Genomic DNA, 20,475 nt, shown 5'->3' with positions numbered 1-20,475 from the left:
GACAGAGTGAATATTTGGTCAGAGAAGTGCTGCTAATTACAGACAATACATGAAAGGAGCATTGGGGAATTAGTGTATTAGTGGGTTACATGTAAAACAAATCAAATAAATAAAATAATTATATTATTACTATTTCAATAGAATAAACAGTTCAGGGACTGTTTAATGCTCAGTTTTATACAATAAAGTCTTAAAGTTGTAAATGCTGTTTTCCAGTTGATCTGGGACTATAAGTGCTATTAGGTCACAATACTCAAAACCTACTGTTGTGATAAAAGACAAAAATGAAATCTTCATTGACATTTTGGTAGAAGTGTACTGAGAAGAATATGATAGGGTCTAATGCTCTTTGCACTTTTTTTGTGTTTAAGAGTCTGTAATGTATGTAAGTCAATGTGTCAATGTTTTCCTACTTCAAGAGTTTTCAGTTATTTACTCTCAATAGGTTAGGTTCATAACAAAAACTAATAAAAATAAAAAATCTATTCAAGATCCTATACATTTCTATTGTAAGTTTTTACGTTACCTATATATTTAAACAAATCATATTAATTCATTCAATTTAAAAACAAAACTAGGTCAATTTAATAAAATATAGATATGCTAACCATATTCCTGCAGGGGAAAATAAATTGCAGGAGTATGGTAAGTTGGACAACTTTCAGAATTTGTCATCTTTTAATTTCAGCACAAGTGATTATGGGATATAATTTCCAAAATGTAGTTTGAAAACTAAAATCAGCTCTAACCTTTTTGTGCTATTACTCATATATCTAGAAATAAAATAATATTTAAAAACTAAAACTAAGAAAACAGCATGATAATCATGTTTATGTAAATAACATGATGTATTATTCTGAACACCTTATAGCCAGTAATAAAGGATTTATTGTTGTCCTCACTGGCAATACAGAATCAGTTGCTGGCCCTGCAGTTTGTCTTGCGGCTGTCTCTAGCTTTCTTCTCATGGTGCAGTGCTGGACTGTACTGCCTACCACTCTCTCCCTAGGGTAATATCTCCTGCTTCTAATGTGAAACATTAATGTGCTGTGGCATGACAGGACTCCTGCAGCAACCACCCACACACAATCAATAGAGCTCAGAAATAATGGATGAGTAAAGCTGGCCCCTACACTCACATTCTATTAATACACTGCATGGTTATGAAGCTGGTAGACGTATTTTTAAAATTATCTGCATTAAACATGGGGTAATGGAGGATTCACAACCTGTCATGTGCATTCTTTTTTCTTTCCTTAAAATTTTGGGAGACACCTTTTCACACTGAGAGTTGTGATGCTCTGAAACAAACTCCCATACTATTGATGGCCACTGCTATGTTCTATTAGAGCCGACTCTGATGACCCTGCAGGATCACAAGTGCATAATAAGCACTGTCAGCCCAGGTAGTGCATGGCCAATTGTTTGTCACCTCTTAGGGCAGTGGTCCCCAAACTTTTTTGTCTGGTGCCCCCTCTATACATTTGGGTCACAGTTCATGCCCCACCCTCCCCTCATCTCACACGTTCACACTTAACAAAGATGAATACACTTACATACGTGTTTGCATTTCACTGGCATCACATGACAACAATTCCTAGGAGTAGGGCCTGCCTATACTGTCTGAGGTATCACCCATCAGTATTCACATGAAAAGGCCAACAAACAAGGTTATAATGGTGCAAGAAGTTATAAAGCTTTTCTTGCTCCAAGAATGTTTGAGTAACTGCATGAAATGTGAAAACTGATGGGTGATACCTCAGGCAGTATAGGCAGGCCCCACTCCTAGGAATTGTTGTCATGTTATGCCTGGAATACTGTAATTTCTACAGAGATTCCATACTGAATTATACATCCACAATGATGTCACACCTGATTGGCAACCTACACATTTCTCACACCTGTTATTCAATGGTCATGTTGTTATAATTGTTTCACGTCACATATGATATATCTCAAAAAGAATGTACTGTATGTTCTGTCATGTGTTTCTGTTTTTAATTTTGCAGATAAAGTGTTCTAGCTGCCAACGTTAGTTCCACAACTCGTCTCTGGGAATGACCAAGAGAGGCTTCACCACAGCAAAAGAAGATGATCAGTGGAACAATCACAATCAGTAAACAATTTTATTTTGCAGTGTATGTAAATGTATGCCATATGACATTTTATTTGATCTTTTGTAGTATGTAATTTTTGCAATTACCAGTATAGTATTGCTTTATGGAAAACCAAGAAAGGAGGAAGAATAGCGATGTAACGTTCAGCAATTTTGCTTAGATTCTTACGCACAAGATTTTTTTTTTTTTTTTTTATATATTGTATTAGTAATTATCTATGAGGATCAGGTGAGATGACATGATATGCTGAATTAACTATGTACAATAAAGTCCTTTCCTTCCTTTCCAAAACACTTGAGCGGGTTGTGGGTAGCTTCAACTCCACCTCAGCTACAATAACCTTCATGAACCATTCCAGTCTGGTTTTTGGTCTAACCACAGCACTGAAACAGCCCTAGTAAAAATCACTAGTGACCTTCTCTATGCAGCTGACTCAGGCGTACTATCCATTCTCATCCTTCTTGACTTGAGTGCAGCCTTTGATACCATTTCCCATCCACTCCTCATAGAGCGTTTGGCTAGTGTTGGTGTCATGGGTGTTGCACTCTCTTGGTTTTCTTCTTACCTCACTGACCGTCAACAGTTTGTGCAAATTAAAAAACACAGATCAGGGTGTGCAGCTGTTTCACAGGGTGTCCCCCAGGGGTCAGTGTTGGGACCACTTCTTTTCATAATTTACCTCCTACCGCTGGGTAAGATTATGCGTCATCACAAAGTCAATTTTCACTGTCATGCTGATGATACACAGCTTTACATCTCCACCAAACCCACCATTCCCCTCCCTCACACTTCCCTTATTAACTGTCTCCAAGACATTAGGAGCTGGATGAGCACGAACCTCCTCAAACTTAACAGCAACAAGACGTAAGTCATGCTTATCGGGTCTAAATCAATTCTTTCTAAACAGCACAACCTTAGCATTAACATTGATGGTTTTTCAGTTCCACTGTCATCACAACTCAAAAGCCTTGGTGTCATCTTGGACAGTATGCTCTCGTTTGAACCCCATATAAAAGCTATTTTCCACCTCCGCAACATCTCCAGGCTTCGTCCTTCATTGTCACACTCCAGCACTGAAACCCTTATCCATGCCTTGGTCAGTTCCTGATTGGACTACTGCAATTCTCTCCTTACTGGTATCCCTATTAAACTCACCAATAGACTACAATTGGTCCAGAACTCTGCTGCCAGAATTCTCACCTGCACTAGATCATCTGAACATATCGCACCAGTCCTTATCCATTTACATTGGCTCCCTGTGCACTACCGTATCATCTTTAAGTCGCTCCTCCTTACTTACAAAGCCCTTCATAACCTGGCAACTACCTATCTATCGGACCTTCTCCCAGCCTATGCCCCTTCCCACTCCCTCTGTTCCTCTTCTGCTGGTCTCCTTATCACCCCCCATTCCGTCTCTCTACCATGGGTTGCCGGGCCTTCAGCTGCTCGGCCCCCAGGCTCTGGAATGCACTCCCCTCACAAATAAAACAAGCAGATACTCTCATCTCTTTTAAAATCCTTTTAAAAACTCACCTCTTTAAGAAAGCCTATCTATAGCTCTATGGCTACATTTTAGCAAATTTTTCTGCATTTTAGCTGATCAGTCCCTATGTATTTCTCCATTTTAATCTATGTTTATTGTATTAATTAATTTTATATAGGTCAACTTTGTGTAAGATGTCCTTGAGAATCTAGAAAGGCATCCGCCAAATAAAATGTATTATTTTTATTATTATTATTTTTATTATTAAAGTAATTTTTCTGTGACAATCCATTAATTAGTTATAGATTTGTACGGCCTTAAATGCAATATTATTGACTTTATTTGATTAAAAACAAAGGTTGTAAAAGTATGCCAGACAATTTAGAATAAATCAAATCTAGCTTGAGGTTTCTGCAGCCATCACTGAATTAGTTATAGATTTCTTTTATTGCTTTAAATGGCTATTGGCGAATGTCTGTTGAATGTCTATGTCTGAATGTTTGAATATAAAACTAACTTTACCTCCATCTCAAATTAATGAGACAGTTATGCCCTCTTTCCATGTCATATGATTTGACCAGTTATTTAAAATATATATGACATCTTTGTTAAAAAAAAATATTGTATAATTGTATTTATTATTGTATTAATAAACTTCTGCAGTTGCCGACTTTTTAAAACTGACAAAGAATAAACACTTATTACTTATATTACCGTGTGTACAATCAAGGGAAGTTTAATTTTATTTTTATTTTTATTCCAATACCTCTGAACTCCAGATGTTTTGGCCATGGACTCTCTGACTCCAGAGGGGTGTACTACGAAGCGAGTTTAACCTACTCAGAGTTAACTCGGGGTTATCAAGGAAAGACGGGGTTGACAAACTCTGATTGCCTACACTGGTGTTAAACGGTACTACGAAGGTGATTAAGATGTTGCTTAGTTGACTCGGTGTTAACTCAACTGGAGTTAGTGCGCGTTCACGTAAAAGGGGCGTGTTCTGCAGCGCAACAAAGCAGCCAACAAAGCTAGGTAGGCTTGTTGGCAGCGCATTGCTGACAGAGTAAATTCGTAAGAACAGTATTCTTGTCATATGTTCTCTATTTTGTCTTGCGGACTCTTCTTTTATTTGTAATATGATTGAGTAAAATAATCTAAATATGTGAAGACACTTAGGATACTTAAATTATAGCCTACACATGGGCTACATCTCTGAAATTGACCCGTTACTCAATGTTAATGAATTAAGATCTACTAAAGCACCCAGTCTGTAGGGCTGCCTGGATGAATGTAATGCCATTGTGTTCAGAAAAACTTCTAACAATCATTTCAGCTGCAGCCCCAGTGGAAAGCGCACCTGGCAACAAGTCCGAATGAAATATAAAAATATTATATCAAGTGGTGTGTATTAATACTTCTCATCATTAATACACAGTATATATGTGGTTCGTAGCCTACACTTATAACACCCTATTTATGTGTTCACAGCAAACAGAAAAAAGGCTGACATAGTGAAACTGGAGGAGGGCCACCCCCTGCTACATTTTCACAGGCAGAGGAGTTGGCACTGGCGAACAATAAAGGAAGGCCCATAATGGAGGGGGTCAAGGGGGCAGTCAGTTCTGACCCTGGTGGCAGCTCTATGTCCACCTTTTATGTACAGGGTAATATCATATCAATTGTTTTGATTGCCCAGTTTAAAATAACTGTATGTAGTTCACATGCCTGTCTTATGTACAGTTCAGGGGGATACTATTGATCTGCTCAAGCCACCAGCATGTCCCTCATCTGACTCTCAGGTAGAGGTAAGTGTGGAAATAATTAAGGAGTTTAGTGGATTTATCAATGCTGATATGTTGACACAATTTAACAGCTTTTCTCTTAAATTGTTTTTCAGGAGGACTTGGGTGAGGAAACCATGTCAGCTGTGTCTGACACACACATCCAGGTTGACCCATGTCTATTTAACTGTGACTATGTATGGCAAATTGTCATGAGCTGATATTTCCAGTCATACATCTATTTAATGAGAATTAACCTTCACATAGTCTTTCAGGAGGAGCTAAATCAACCACTCTCCCCACCCATTGCTACCTCCTCTCAGGCCTCACAGAGAACCCAAAGGGTAGCTTTTTCTTTGCTATTAAAATAAATATTCATACTGACAATATGAAACACAAATGATGTTGAATCCTGCTTGCCATGTTCGTTCTCTCAATGTGTTTTGCTGTGTAGGCTGGATCTGACAATGTGTGCTCGCTGTATAAGCGTATGCTTGAGATTGACTGCCAGAACAAAAGGCTACAAATAAAAGAACTTAAACTGGAAATCGAAAAATTGGAACATGACAAAAAGGTATTGGTATACATTGACCATTGCTATACAGTGACCATCCTTTCATCAATATGTGTCTACCATCTGTAACTTTTGTTTTTTTAATTTTCAGGAAAGGGAGAATGCCAATAAATAAATACACATATCAATAAAGAATGTTTTCATGTGTCTCTTCTTATTGGGTTAAAAACTGATTTGTGATGGCTTCTCTGACGGCTCTCACTGGGTGCACTACATCTGGTGGCATCGGCAGCTGACATGGTGCGCTTTCTTTTCTAATAGTGGCAATGTTATGGAGCACCACACATGCTGCCACATCACATGCCCGCTCCACACGCACCCGTAAGCCTTGCAGGCAAGCAAAGCGTGCTTTGATTACCCCAAATGTCATCTCTATCCAGACCCTTGTGTTACTGTAAGCCACATTATATTTTATTTGTTCCCTTGTTTGTGGGTCAGGATAGGGGGTCATCAGGTAATGTAGACACGGGTAGCCTCTGTCCCCAAGCAGCAGACCATCAAAACACCCTTTGAACGATAGAAAGAAATTGTCACAATACAGCATGATGTGTGAAATATAGGGTGGTGGTTGTCTTACCTTGTTCAAATCTCTGACCAAGAGTGGTTTCCCGAAATATGCGTGAATCATGCACCGACCCCGGCCACCTAGCCTCCAGACTGGTCACCATTAAATGGTGATCGCATGTCATCTGACAAAGGAATTCAGGCCATTTTAACATACTACCATTGTAAAAAATCACCACCTAATGTGTCTTCAATTGTCTTGAATATAAGTAGAAGTTTTGAGGTCAAAATAATGTAGACTAGCCTACATGTCAGATCAAATACGATATGATCAAATACCTGAACATTGATGCTGTGAAATTACTTCCTATTCACATAATCCCCCTCATGTTCTCCCAGGGGTGCTCTAATGGGGATATGCGTACAGTAAATTGCACCAATCACCCTCGGGATTCCTATGGAAAAGAAATGTGTTCTGTATATAGGCCCAGCCTATGCATATTAAAAATAGATCAAGTACTTCTAAATTGCGAATTACCTGTGATCGCATAAAAAGCCTCTTTGATCTTTAGCACGCTTAAATGGCCAGGGAACACAACAAATGCATCCAGCAGTTTAGAGAGAGCGAGTGCCACTTTGCGAACTGCACGGCACACAGTATTCTTGCTCAGATGTTCAGCATCACCGATAGAATACATGAAGTGTCCGCTGGCAAAATACCGCAAAGCAAGGCACACTGTCTGTTCAACAGTGAGGGCATTACTCTGGCGAGTGGCATTGAAGACGTCTGGCTCTAGAAGCTGGCAAAGATACTGAATTCCCTCCGATGAGAAACGAATCTTTAATAGAGAACATCATCGGGGTAAGATAGAGCAGTTGCACGGTCTAAACACCCTCGCCCTGCGGAGTGAGCCCCTCACAATCCATGCACCGATGTCGATTGGGTCTTCCAAATGTGGCAGCATTTTTCTCGACAAGACTGTGGGCGGAGGGGCGGTGCTTATATAGGGTAACACCGAGTTAACCACGAACATAACCTGCTCGGAGCAGTGTAGAGATGCCGCGTATATTGATGCAACATAACAATCCTCTATTCTGATTGGCCATGACTGGATATGGATTAATCCAATAACCAGTTTCCAATATCATGCCATGACCATAGTTTTTTTTTAAAGTATGTAAGTTTGGAAAAAGTCATTTCACAGAGATATATTGATGCAAAATAAATCAATTATCCAATGCAATTTTAGTGGTGGGGTTGTCAGATCCCCTAGTGGATTTTGTGTGTCTCTACTTGATTTTTTACCCATTCTGCTCTTTACCCATGACCCCCCAAGGGGGTGCGCCCCACAGTTTGGGAACCACCGCCTTAGACAATCCCAGTGACAGTTGGCTATGACATTGCCCAAACTGGAAATAGTCAGAAATGTAAAATGTAAAAACTGTAATTTATTTATTATCCTACATAATCATGCACATAGTTATAATGAAATGAACACATTAAACATTATTTAAAATCATAATTACTTTAAACTTCCCCTCCCTATGAAAACAAACGCTTTCCGTTAAACATATATAATTAAAACCATTGTGTGACCTTTTGCTTGGGATGGTTCTCTGTTCTTTGCTTGGGAAGGTTCTCTGGGGAAACACTGCTTTGTTTTTTATTTTAATATAAAGTTTTTGACCGAAAGCACATTGCCTTCTCACACTTTTTTGCTCAAACTCAAGTATTATGGCTTTCACATCTAATTGCCTTGATTGCTCTCTATACTCAAAGTTTACAGTAATGAGTCTCTCCTGGGACATTGAACTTCTTAGTTGTTTTTTTTTTTAGTAAGTACATTTTAGTCTTGAAAACAAACTTTCTGCACTCACCACAGCTGGCATAGTTAAAAAGAGTTTCAGTGCAGCTGTAACATCCAAACACTCAGCAATATAGCATGTTTGAAAAATAAAATATCAATTAGAGTTTTAATTGTACCACCAGCGATCTGCTGTATTTCGTCTTTCAATGTGGTTCTGAACGACAGTAGCTGTGTAGGAAACTGAATAAATCCTCTTCGAACTGTGCTTATCAGGGATTAGCTGATTTAAACAGTGCATTGTCATTAACACTAAGAAGTTCAGAAGGACACAGGCTTCAAAGTACAGAAAATAATATATTTATTTACAAGCCAGCTCAGGATCCCAACCTCAGTTAAGTCTCCCCAAACAATAGAATGTTATGGTGTTTATAGATCAAATGACATATGATGTTACATCTAATTTCCAATCATGGACTAGAAAAAAGTGTGGCCTTGGGCTCATGTCTTTTGGCCTTTGGGTTCCTATCATCAAACAGATGCTTCATTGTCTATAGTACACGTTCGGCCTTAAGTGGAAAAACAGGAAACCCACAAACAAACACTTTTGTTTTGTAACACTTTTTTCAATATTAAATAGGAAACAACAGCACATACAGCCAAGGGGCCCCTCAACAGGGTACAGTGAAAGGCTGCTGCCTGGCAAGCAGCAAACACAAACTATCGCAGAAGCAGTGCCACCTCAAACCAAACACATACATTGTGAAATTAAATCATGTAACAATTGTGTGATTAGGCTGCCTATGATAATTATTACAATGGTTGTCTTGTACTATCATTATTGTTACAGTTTCTGCCAATGGCTTGCACACTGAAAGTGAATGCTTAGACAAAAGCATCAAAACCTTAACTTTTGTAACCATGCCTTAAGCACCAACAGTACAAACACATTTTCTGCTTTGCACTTTGTTTACAATTCTGCAACACACTTGCAAAACCCTATACACTGTTTCTTACATTAGACACTTCAAAATGCAAAACATACCTGAAATTGGCAACACTCACACACACTTATGAAAACATTTATACAGTAATTGAACACCAATTAGTCTGAGCCTTAAGCAATACAAATAGACCTCAGGTAAGCTCACCTCTTTTGTGAGAACTTTGCAAACATGGAGGCAGTGAGAGCGAAATGAAGAGGAATAAGAAGAGGTAGAGGAAGAGGAAGAGAGAGATAGGAATACAATGAGGACAAGAAAAAAGAAGGGGACCAGGCAATAGACAGAGACATATTTCCGACGACATTAGGGACACTTTGGTGGACCATGTCATAAATCATGGCCTGACGATAAGGGAGGCTGGGCAGAGAGTCCAGCCCAACCTGAGTCGCTACACGGTAGCATCCATAATATAGACATTTAGATTGGAGAACAAGTATGTCTTCAACTTTCTACACTAGACTGTACATATATAATTGTTGCGCATCATTCTGCATCACAGTACAATACAATGGGTAAAGAAAATAAGGTCTATGCTCCTCAGTGAACAAAAAAAATAATAGGTATAGTGCTATGAAGTACATGTATACAGTATTGATGTTACTGTGTACAGTATGACAGTATAGTATGTAAAAAAGAACCTAACCACTGACATCATATTCTTGCATTTTCTACAGAACTGCCAGAGGACCTACTGAGGGTTGGAAGGCAATGTCTGCTCACCCATTAACTGGCCATTGTCAGTCTAGTGTTGACAAACAACACCATTCACCTACATCAACTACGAGAGCAAATCATCGCAGATCACACAACATTCCATAGTCTAAGTCTTAGTCTAAGTCCTGTGAAATTGGACTTGCATAAGACCTCACAATAAGACCGTTTCAAGAAACAAAACCCCGCGGGTCTTACGTTAGCCCTGGCTTACTGTTTCTAAGCAGCAAAGTCTGGTATTATTATTTTTGTTAAGAACGGAAAAAAAATGACTGCATGTAAATGAAAAAATATAAACTTCACCGAAGATGGAAAACTTGCGATAATTGAGCAACTAATCATAAGAAAACGGGTACATTTGGGTAAAATGCTGACAAAAATAAAGCCTGGAATGAAATAACACAAAACGCAAACGCCATCAACTCCACCGTAGTGCGCACTGTAAATGTATTTTTAAATTCGTTTTTAAAAGTACTTCATTTTACTTCACTGTTTATTTCATGTTTAAATACAGTACAATCAATAATAAAAAGTGTATTCTACGTTTGTACGAGTTCAACGAGTGGTTTGTATACATACAACTCGCTGACATTACCTTTATAAGCACGCTGAGGGGGCGAACACTTCCTGCTTTTGCTCATTACATTTCTAACCCTCTAGATACCGTGACAGCTTTTGGAAACCTACACAGAGAGACAAACCTCAATGTACATCATCTGATACAATAGTTGAAACACTTGTTATATTAAAATTATATAAATGCATCACATAATATGCGTATTGTTTTGGAGTGGCGTTTTATACAAATACTCATTTTAACGTATGCCTATTTGTTCAAAATTATTAATATATATTGCTTATTTTACAGCTGTTTTAACGACTACATAACAACAGGACATTTACTTATTTAATTGCAGATTCTGAAGATGTCGGCCCCATTCAGACTAAAAAAATGAAAACTAGGTTCAAAGATAGGACCTTTACGTTGAAGTGTTGGAACTACAGAAGGGAAATCTTTTGCTGTAAAGGGAAAAACTTGATCTAGAAATCAAATGTTAAATTTAAAAATGGCAATATTCGAGTTAAAAGGGGAAGGAGAAAAGTTGTTGTTGGTTGTTAATACAGTTGTCATTCTTTATAATAGATTTGAATTTATATTGTAATAGTTCACCTAAAGTATTAATGCAGGTTTCAGTGTCAAACTAATATTAATTAAACTTCCATTACTTTGTATGTATGCCCTATCATATATATATAAAAAAAAATCTAAATTACCTGGCATATGTGCTGCCATGTTGGTTTCATGTCAGTTTCTATTGCAAGAGATACCTTTTCCCATTTAAGCCTGGTGTAGGGTAAGCTTGAAAATGACTTAAATTTAAGACCAAAATGATTTATTTATTTATTTTTGTGTGTGCAACAGGCCTATTTATTTTGGGCTTAAATTTAAGTCTAAGACCTACAAATTGGTCTTAAAATTTAAGACCTTTTGTGCAACTGGCCCCTGGACTTTGATACAGTTGCACAGCCTCATTCAATTTCATTTTCATTGATGAAGCTGGATTCAATCTAGCTAAAACCAGGCGTCGGGGCCGAAATGTTATAGGACAAAGAGCCGTTCTGAATGTCCCTGGGCAGCACGGGGGAAATATCATCTTGTGTACCGCCATTAGTCTGCAAGGAGTTATCCATCACCATACCACCCTAGGCCCCTACAATACTGCACACATAATCACATTTCTGGATGCACTACATAATGCAGTTGTACAGGACAGACCAGAGCAGCCCAGGTTTGTTGTCATCTGGGATAATGTTAGTTTCCACCGGGCTGCTCTGGTCAGGGACTGGTTCGCCAACCACAATAACTTAACAGTTGTATACTTGCCCCCTTATCCCCATTTCTCAATCTGACTTTTCGGCTTGGGGTTGGAAAGTGTATGACCGCCAACTACATGCCTGCCTGCCTCTTCTGTGAGCAATGGAAGAGGCATGCAGAGACATTGAGGTGGGGTCACTCCAGGGTTGTATACGGCACGCAAGGCGATATTTTCCCTGTTGCCTAGCCAGGGATGACATTGCTTGTGATGTGGATGTGGTGTGGAGGTGATGTGGCCAGACCCTAACAGAAGGAGGGATCCATAAACCATCCACCCCTTTAGAATCCCTTAAAGTACTATTTTTTGTTTACCATTGTACTGTAATAATTTTTGCTTCCGTGAGTTTACAATAACATATTGTATTGATTACTGAACTGTAATTCTACTTTTTTTGTGTGTTTTTGTTGTTGATAAAACCTGCAATGGCAAAAAAATAAGCTGTATATATTTTTTCTGAAGCCTTTCTATTTTTGTGTTCATGGAAATGTGAGTAGATGTACTGTACTGGAACAATCTTTCACAGAAGCCTGTATGAGAAAATTAAAAAGGTATACAAAGTATTAAAGACAGCAGTATTTTATATAAAGTACATCAGTGTGTTGCTGCTGCTTTGAAATAGTAATTCAAATGGTGCATGTGTGTATCATTTTGTTGCAGAAATGCCATTTTGAAAAAGGATGGTTAGGTTTTCATTGCAGAGTTTCATTTTGACATAGAAGTGAGATGTTTATCTTATTTGGCTTGTGTGTAGAGTTTTGACACAATGAGCCACATTGCAAAAAACTGTAAATGCAACCACATTTTTAGTTTTAGGAAATAACTTTAAATTCTGCAGCAACAAGGTGCCCCCCCTGAATATGGGGCCCTGGGGTGGTCACACCCCTAACCCCCCCACCCCAACACTGCTACATTGTAAACCCATTTATTTTAATGAACTTTTTTTTAAGGACACAAATACTGTAATTATAAAACTTGACATTGTTACATGTTAAGGAGGTTGAATAGCACCAAAACCTGCAAAGAAAATGTATATATTGAAATGTACTGGTTACATAAGTATTCAGCCCCCTAAACTAAATTATTTGGTGAGTCTTTTTGGATAGGTTTCTATCAGCTTCGTACAGTGGGATATAGTAATCTTTGCCCATTTTTCCTTACACACTTGCTGCAGTTCTGACAATTCCATTGGGGATCATTGATGGACTGCTATCTTCAAGTCTCATCATAAATGGTTCTATTAGATTCAAGTTTGGCCGCTCATGGAAATTCATTTTAATTTTAAACCAATTCTACTCAGTGGCATTTCCAGAAAATTTTCAACGGGGTGGACGATTGGGGGCAGATTGCCAGTTTAGGGGGGCATCCTTTTTTCATCAACGCCATGAGTAAGCGGGGGATGCAGACAGTGTATCATTCAAGATAACGGGGGGGTGCGGAAGATCTTTAGTTCGGGGGGGGTTGCTGACGGTGTTTGATTCATGGTAGCGAAGGGGGTGTTTAGTCCGCGGGGCACCACAGAGCCATTGTTGTTCAGTCGTGATTTGTAAGGGGGGGCGCTGAGGGGGCCAGCCTCATTTCAGGAGGGGCCGTGGGCCTAGACACGCCCCTGATTCTACTGTGTATTTGGCCTTGAACTTTGGGATATTGTCCTTCTGAATTATGTTTTGACCCAGAATTGATTCTTGACTAAATCAAGCTGATTTTCCTTAAGATTTCCCTAAACCTTTCACCACCTGGTCTCCCCTGAATCCTAATAAATGTTCCAAGTCCCTGCATATGAGAAGCATCCCCATAACATGATACTGCCACCCCCATTCTTAACAATTGGAATGGTGTTGATTGGGTGTTGTGATGTGTTTGGCTGTTTTTTGTTTGCCTGTGTGCTCAGTTTGGAAGTGCAGCCTGATCTGGTTAGTGACTGGGTGGTATGAAGCACATTCCAATTCTTAATGATGGTCTTCAACATTATCAGTGACTCTGACATTTTCTTGTAACCTTCTCCTGCGTGTCTCTACTACTTTTATATCAGCATGTTTTAGCTTTATAAGTTTGAAGTAAGATGGCAATAACATTTCAAAACTATATATATATATATATATATATATATATATATATATATATATATATATATAGAGAGAGAGAGAAAGAGAGAGATATAGCGAGAGATCAACACTTCTTTAATTCTTTAATCCATATTTGTGTGTATTTCAATACAGTAGATATGTGATTATTAGCATGTGATTTAACCAATTTTTGTTAATGTTCTTTTTTTATCTCCAATTGTTTATTTGTTCTATGCTTTAATTTCAGAGTACATTGAGACATTAAACTGCATACATTTCATTACAAACTGGAAATATGGAGGTGTTGTAAAACTTTTGACCAGTAGTGTATATATATATTGAATTTGAAACTTACAAATAAGAAATGTCTGAATGATATATTGCACAAAGTAAATTGTGTGTGGGACCCCGTTAGAATGTTAAGCATAACCCCCCATAATGTCCCCCTTAATTATTTTGCTTAATGCTTTAATAAGACTGAGATCAGACTTTCATTTTGAAGATATACTGTATACTTACGTATACTTTAATGCAGATAAATTCAGGGATTAAATGATGGTTATTGTCACTCGGATTGTTTAGCCAGTTCAGAGGTCATAGTTAAGGTGCGAATAGTATGCGTCATCAGGAGTAGAGTTTGCAATGCAACAGGAGAGTGCTGATTACATGTGTTCCTGTGTTTGTGATTTCAGATACAGGAAAATAAACCTTTTTAAAACCTAAGCATGCTGAACATGCTGCAACCAAATATACTAATTAGAAACATGTACCAGACAAAATACAAATTGCAAGTGTAGCTGGAGTTCCCTGCTTGGGATTTGAACAGCCAACCACAGGAGGCACAGTAGAGTGTTAAACCCACTAAACAGGAATTGCAAGTGTGTCAGACTATGGAGGGTGATCAGTGCCAAAATTAAGATGAATGTGATTATGAACATGAAGATGATTATTAACATGATTAGGAAGATAAACATGAAGAGGATTATGAACGTGAACATGAAGATGATTATGAAGATGATTATGTGCACTGGATAGGACAATAAGCACACTGGCTACTGCCCACTAGCTCTGATTGACAGAGTTCAAAGTTTTTACACATTGAAAAAAAAAGAAATACAAGAGACGTTACGAAATGTAGAAGCGCACTGAGAAATGCAAATAGCAAAGAGACAAACGGGAAATAAATATATACTTGATATATGTTGAAACTAATGAATGTATAAATAAATGTTGAAATAAACAAACAAATAAATAGATCATCCTAAAAAACATCAAAATACATCATAATTCGGACCCAAAAAATACCAGTGATGATGATGAAGATGAAGATGCAGACTGTCCGCTTTTACAATGTTGCCATAGAAAATGGTCGGAAGTCAGACGCAGACAATGGCGGACAGACATGTTACAATGGAAGTTAAAACTTAATAGTTTCCATATTGTATTTTGTTTGTTTTTATTCAGGAATATTTACATAGACACATCTACTCGCTCACATAGCAATCTATCTACAGATAAAGCAGGGTTCAGTCAAAGTCAAATTCAATGCTTTGTAAGACCTTTTTAAGACCTCAACAAATATAATTTAAGACCCCAAAGACGTCAACGTCTGTAGCTAGCTAACATAACGCAAACGTAAAACTTATTTTAATGGCGGAGTCTCTCATTGTCTACTATTAAGTTACTGAGACAATTTTTCCCGTTTTTACCACTTTTACATTCTAGCTGATAAACAATATGCATTTGCTTATAAACTACAGTGTTTTATATATATTTTTTCAGAACAACCTCTGCTAAATGCATTTTTCATGCATAATGTACTTGTAAGACAGTATTTGAGTGACCAATATGCAATAAAAAAATAAGAAACAGATTTTTTTTTAATTATTATTATTATTGATTTCACACCCCACAAAGTAATAGTGAACAATTTTGACACTTAGAACATGCTCTTCAAAGCCTTAGGTATTGAAATATGCATTGTATTTCAATAAACTATATACATAACACTGAAATAATGCACCTTTTTTGCAAACTGCCCCAGGAGAACATTGAGATTCTATTTTCCCTGAGTTATTCAGGTCCCTCAGACATGCCACTGAGCATGAGCTGGGCATCTCCAGGAAGTGGCAGAGGGGCACCTGGCCAGGGGATCTTGTTATATATTCTGCTGACCTTACAATCTTGATCAGCTTCTGTTTTCCATTGCTGGAAAAATAAAAAATTCTGTTTCTTTTTTTTTGTTACTTTATTGCACATTTTCCACTTATATATAATATAATAATATATATAGTATTATAAGTACATAACACTTGCATAGCTGAAGCTGCTCTGAATCCATAGATACCACATATATAGCAGTAGCAGCTATAATAGCTGAGATATGAGCTGAATTGTATAAGCCCCGCCCCCCACCGCCTCTCTGGCGCTACCCGGTCTGTAACGTGACACTGATCAGCTGCCTGAGACAGAGTTTGTTGGATTGGCTAGTAAAGGCAGATCTCCATGGCACATGACACACACAGTGACATCCTCTCCATTGGGCAATTCCAGCCCCATTTGCTGCAATGCGCATTCAGAAGGATTTTAATAGAAAACCATGTCTGCTTTACTTGAAGTAGCACTGTTAGTGATGGCAGAAATAGGTGAACACGGGAAGCTACATGGATATAAAATGGTGCACCTTAAATGCATTCAAAAGGGCTTTGTGAGCCTTCTTCACATACTGGATCTTGAAGGAGTCATGTTAGAATGTCTCACACAAGTAATATGTTAGTAAGTTTATTAAGTTTCTATCTGTCCTATCCAGTTCTGTCGTATCGTGAGGTTACCCATAAGAACTACAAATGGTCTTTTAAAAACAAAAAGTGTGTGTGTGTGGCAGCAATACGCTTCCGTACAATACAATGGTGGATGTCAAAAGCTTTTTCAGCATGTGTTGTGTCATAATTTCCTGAATAGCTGAAAAACTACAAAAAAACACAGGATTTGTCTTCCCAGCGATAACTTTAATGTCTTACATTTTGCATTCTGTCCTGAATTTTGCATCTGTAATCTCTGCTATTGCTCTCTACCTGTAATTATGTAACCTATCCACACCTATTCAACCACCTGAAGTATGCTCATGGGCCATAGGTTAACAACATCTGGGAATGTGGAATTTCTGTGTAGTCTGTTCCACTTCTTCATAAAATATTCAGATCTTAGTCGCAATACTCTTTTCAATTGAATTTTTTCAAATTACAAATGCATGACCACAGGTGATAATGATATCTTACAATATATAGTCTCTTATCACATTCACCTTTATATTCCTATGAAGACCTGGCTGAATCAAACAGATACATTGTTACTTGTGACTATCTAAAATACACATATATTTCCTTTAAATTATCCAGATGAAAAATGCATTTAATACAGTAATAAATGCAAAAGTACTCTTCATAATCATAAAAAACACACAAATACAATGGACCTCAAATTAAATCCATCACTTTTCTCCCACAAAAACACAAAATGCTTTTGCTATAAGGTCCAGATACATTCTATGTTTATATAAAATACTTAATTGGAACTAAAGATGATTTTAGATAAAAAATTAAAGTAATTTGCTGTACACGTGTTATGTTTATACAAAAGCAATCTGCAAACTGGTACAGTGAGTTCCTGCCAGTATGGTATGTAGATCAGAGCTGACAGCAATTAGGATGAAAAGGGTAGCTGCCAAATGTTATATGATCGTCTGTAAGACAATTTAGTAAACTTTGGGGAATAATGTACACATTATGGAAGATGCCATAGCAGATCCCAAACCAGTCAAAAGTAATGACAGACTGGGCACAAGAAAATGTGAAATGTTATTTTGTAAGTCGCCCTGGATAAGGGCCTCTGCTAAGAAATAAATAATAATATTATTAATAATAACAAAATGCATCACTCAAAATAACAATCAATGTGATATATCCACAAGTGTATTCACTATAAATAGGGAAATGCAGCCTCCCATAAGCAAATAATCACATGTGTGATTACAGTGCACACCAGTGGATCCAGAACTATGAAAAAGAGGTATAGTTATAGATGTCATACAATATTTTTAAATTACGATGAGAGAATTCTGAGTGTACCAGGAGGGTATAAAATAATTGAATCTGTAGTAATTTATCTGACTGTTCAGTGTATACATTTTGAGGCTGTTTGTCCAGTGTTTGGACTAAGGCTTGTTTTCTTTATTCTGAAAGGTACCATTCATTTCAGCAGGGAATTATAGGGCCCAATATTCAGATTTTCGAGCAAAATCTGTGCGGCGTAAAAATATTCGACTTCCCGAAAAAAGGAGAGATATTCAAACATGCCGGAAATCTTTGTGCACCATTGGAATACAGCATTTGTTTTCCTGTGTCGCGCAAACCCGCCACTCCACAGTGCACTGTTATTTCCACTGTTTGAACACAGCTTTCCGTAGTTTTTGGATGAATGCGCCGTGCAAATATTGCACATGTAATTAAGGCTTTCATGCAATTCAAATCTGATTGTTAGGTACATGTTTAATGTCAGCCCGCAATACATTTGCATCTCATGTTTCCAAATACCGAGTCCTTACTGTTTTGGACATAATTCACAATGTCATATTAGTTTTAAGTTTTGGCTCCACCATCTGGTAGCTTTGCAGCAATGTGACAATATTGCATTATGCATAAGTTATGTTCACTTCCTGTCAGAACCAGAAAGCAATAGAGTTCAAGGAAGTGTTTACATGGACCATGTGGCAGCTCCTTTAATATCCCTCTCCATCCTTCTTCTTTGGCTTTGTTAGAAGCAACGTCTATAAGTGACATTGTTTATAAGCATCCATTAATGTTATGGACATTTTTTAGATTTTTGAGATTGTGTTAAGCTAGCATTTAGTAACACATTTTAAGTGACAATCAATCTACTTAATGTAGCTATTTACTCATCTAGTTTTCTGTAGCTTATTGTTTATATGGGAAATCATATGTGTTTATCTAGCACATGCAGTGGAATATGTTGGAGCACAGCTGGACAGATTTTGGTAGTTGTGCTCCGGAGCCAGAGTGGAGCTGGAGCTGGCAGTGCTGGAGCCGGAGCGGAACTGGACTCAGGCACATCGGAGTGCTCCGGTGCCTGGAGCCAGAGCTGGAGCAGAGATCTCTCCCCCTTGCATTAAACTCTCACATATATTAGGTACAGTTTTCTTAAATTTACAAAATATATAACTTCATAGGTATAGCTGTGTGTTGGGAGTTCTCACTCCAGCTATTAGTACATAATACATTATTTTTTATTAATTGTAATTATATGACACCTTCACTTTCTAAATCTTTTCAAGAATTGATTCTATAATCTCAGAACACAATTCTCATGAACCACTTCCAAAAGAAGGAAAGTCCATTTTATCTATCTCCAGACCAAATTCTTCATCTGGCTAAATTAATCTAATTTTATAGCCATCTGTTATCTGAAATGTCCTGACTTTAGTTTGTCCAAAAGTTGGTTGCCAGGGAGTTAAGGTCACATGCAGTAGTCATGCCCCCTGCACCTTGTTTGCCACCAGGGTTGTCACTTTTAAGATACAAAAATACCGGACCCCAGGAGGGGGGGAAATGTAAACCGAGAGGGGAATATATTTGGGGCCAATCAGATGCCTCCCTGCTGGAATTGCATGATGGATAAGTATCTGCCTGTACTTCTCAGCATCGAGGAGACCATTAATTCTGACCAAATACCCAACTCCATTTGCAGAAACGCAGCCCTAAACTTTCACGGAACCTCCACCATGCTTCACTGCTGCCTGCAGACACTCATTCATGTACTGCTCTCCAGCCCTTTGGTGAACAAACTGCCTTCTGCTACAGCCAAATATTTCAAATTTTGACTCATCGGTCCAGAGCACCTGCTGACATTTTTCTGCACACCAGTTCCTGTGTTTTTGTGCGTAGTTGAAGCCCTTGGCCTTGTTGCCACATCAGAGGTATAGCTTTTTGGCCGCAAGTCTTCCATGAAGGCCACTTCTGACAAGACTTCTCTGGACAAGTAGATGGGTGTACCAGGGTCCCACTGTTTTCTTCCAATTCTGAGCTGATGGCACTGCTGGACATCTTCTGATTGCGAAGGGAAGTAAGCATGATGTGTCTTTCATCTGCTGCAGTAAGTTTCCTTGGCAGACCACTGCGTCTACGGTCCTCAATGTTGCCCATTTTTTGTGCTTCTTCAAAAGAGCTTGGAAAGCACCTGTCTACCTTGAAATTTCTGCCTGGGAGAGACCTTGCTGATGCAGTATAACTACCTTGTCTTGTTGCTGTGCTCAGTCTTGCCATGGTGTATGACTTTTGACAATAAACTATCTTCAGTAACCTCACCTTTTTAGCTGAGTTTGGCTGTTCCTCACCCAGGTTTATTCCTCCTACACAGCTGTTTCTGTTTCAGTTAATGATTGTGTTTCAACCCACATATTGAATTGATGATCATTAGCACCTATTTGGTATAATTGTTTAATCATATACCTGACTATATGCCTACAAAATCCCCCTACCTA

At 38.2% G+C, this 20,475-nt stretch overlaps 1 protein-coding gene and 1 pseudogene across 1 annotated transcript in view; both read right to left on the bottom strand.

Moving 5' to 3' along the window:
- Nucleotides 1–20,475, bottom strand: part of iglon5 (IgLON family member 5) — a 326,672-nt gene that overhangs the window by 264,346 nt on the left and 41,851 nt on the right. The window lies entirely within an intron of this gene.
- LOC136765042 (putative nuclease HARBI1) lies at nucleotides 6,110–7,424 on the bottom strand (annotated as a pseudogene).

The sequence above is a fragment of the Amia ocellicauda genome, chromosome 12, assembly GCF_036373705.1.
Source record: "Amia ocellicauda isolate fAmiCal2 chromosome 12, fAmiCal2.hap1, whole genome shotgun sequence".
NCBI classification, from domain to species: Eukaryota; Metazoa; Chordata; class Actinopteri; order Amiiformes; family Amiidae; genus Amia; species Amia ocellicauda.
Note: the sequence above shows the minus strand (reverse complement) of the source record. Positions and strands in the feature narration are given on the sequence as shown.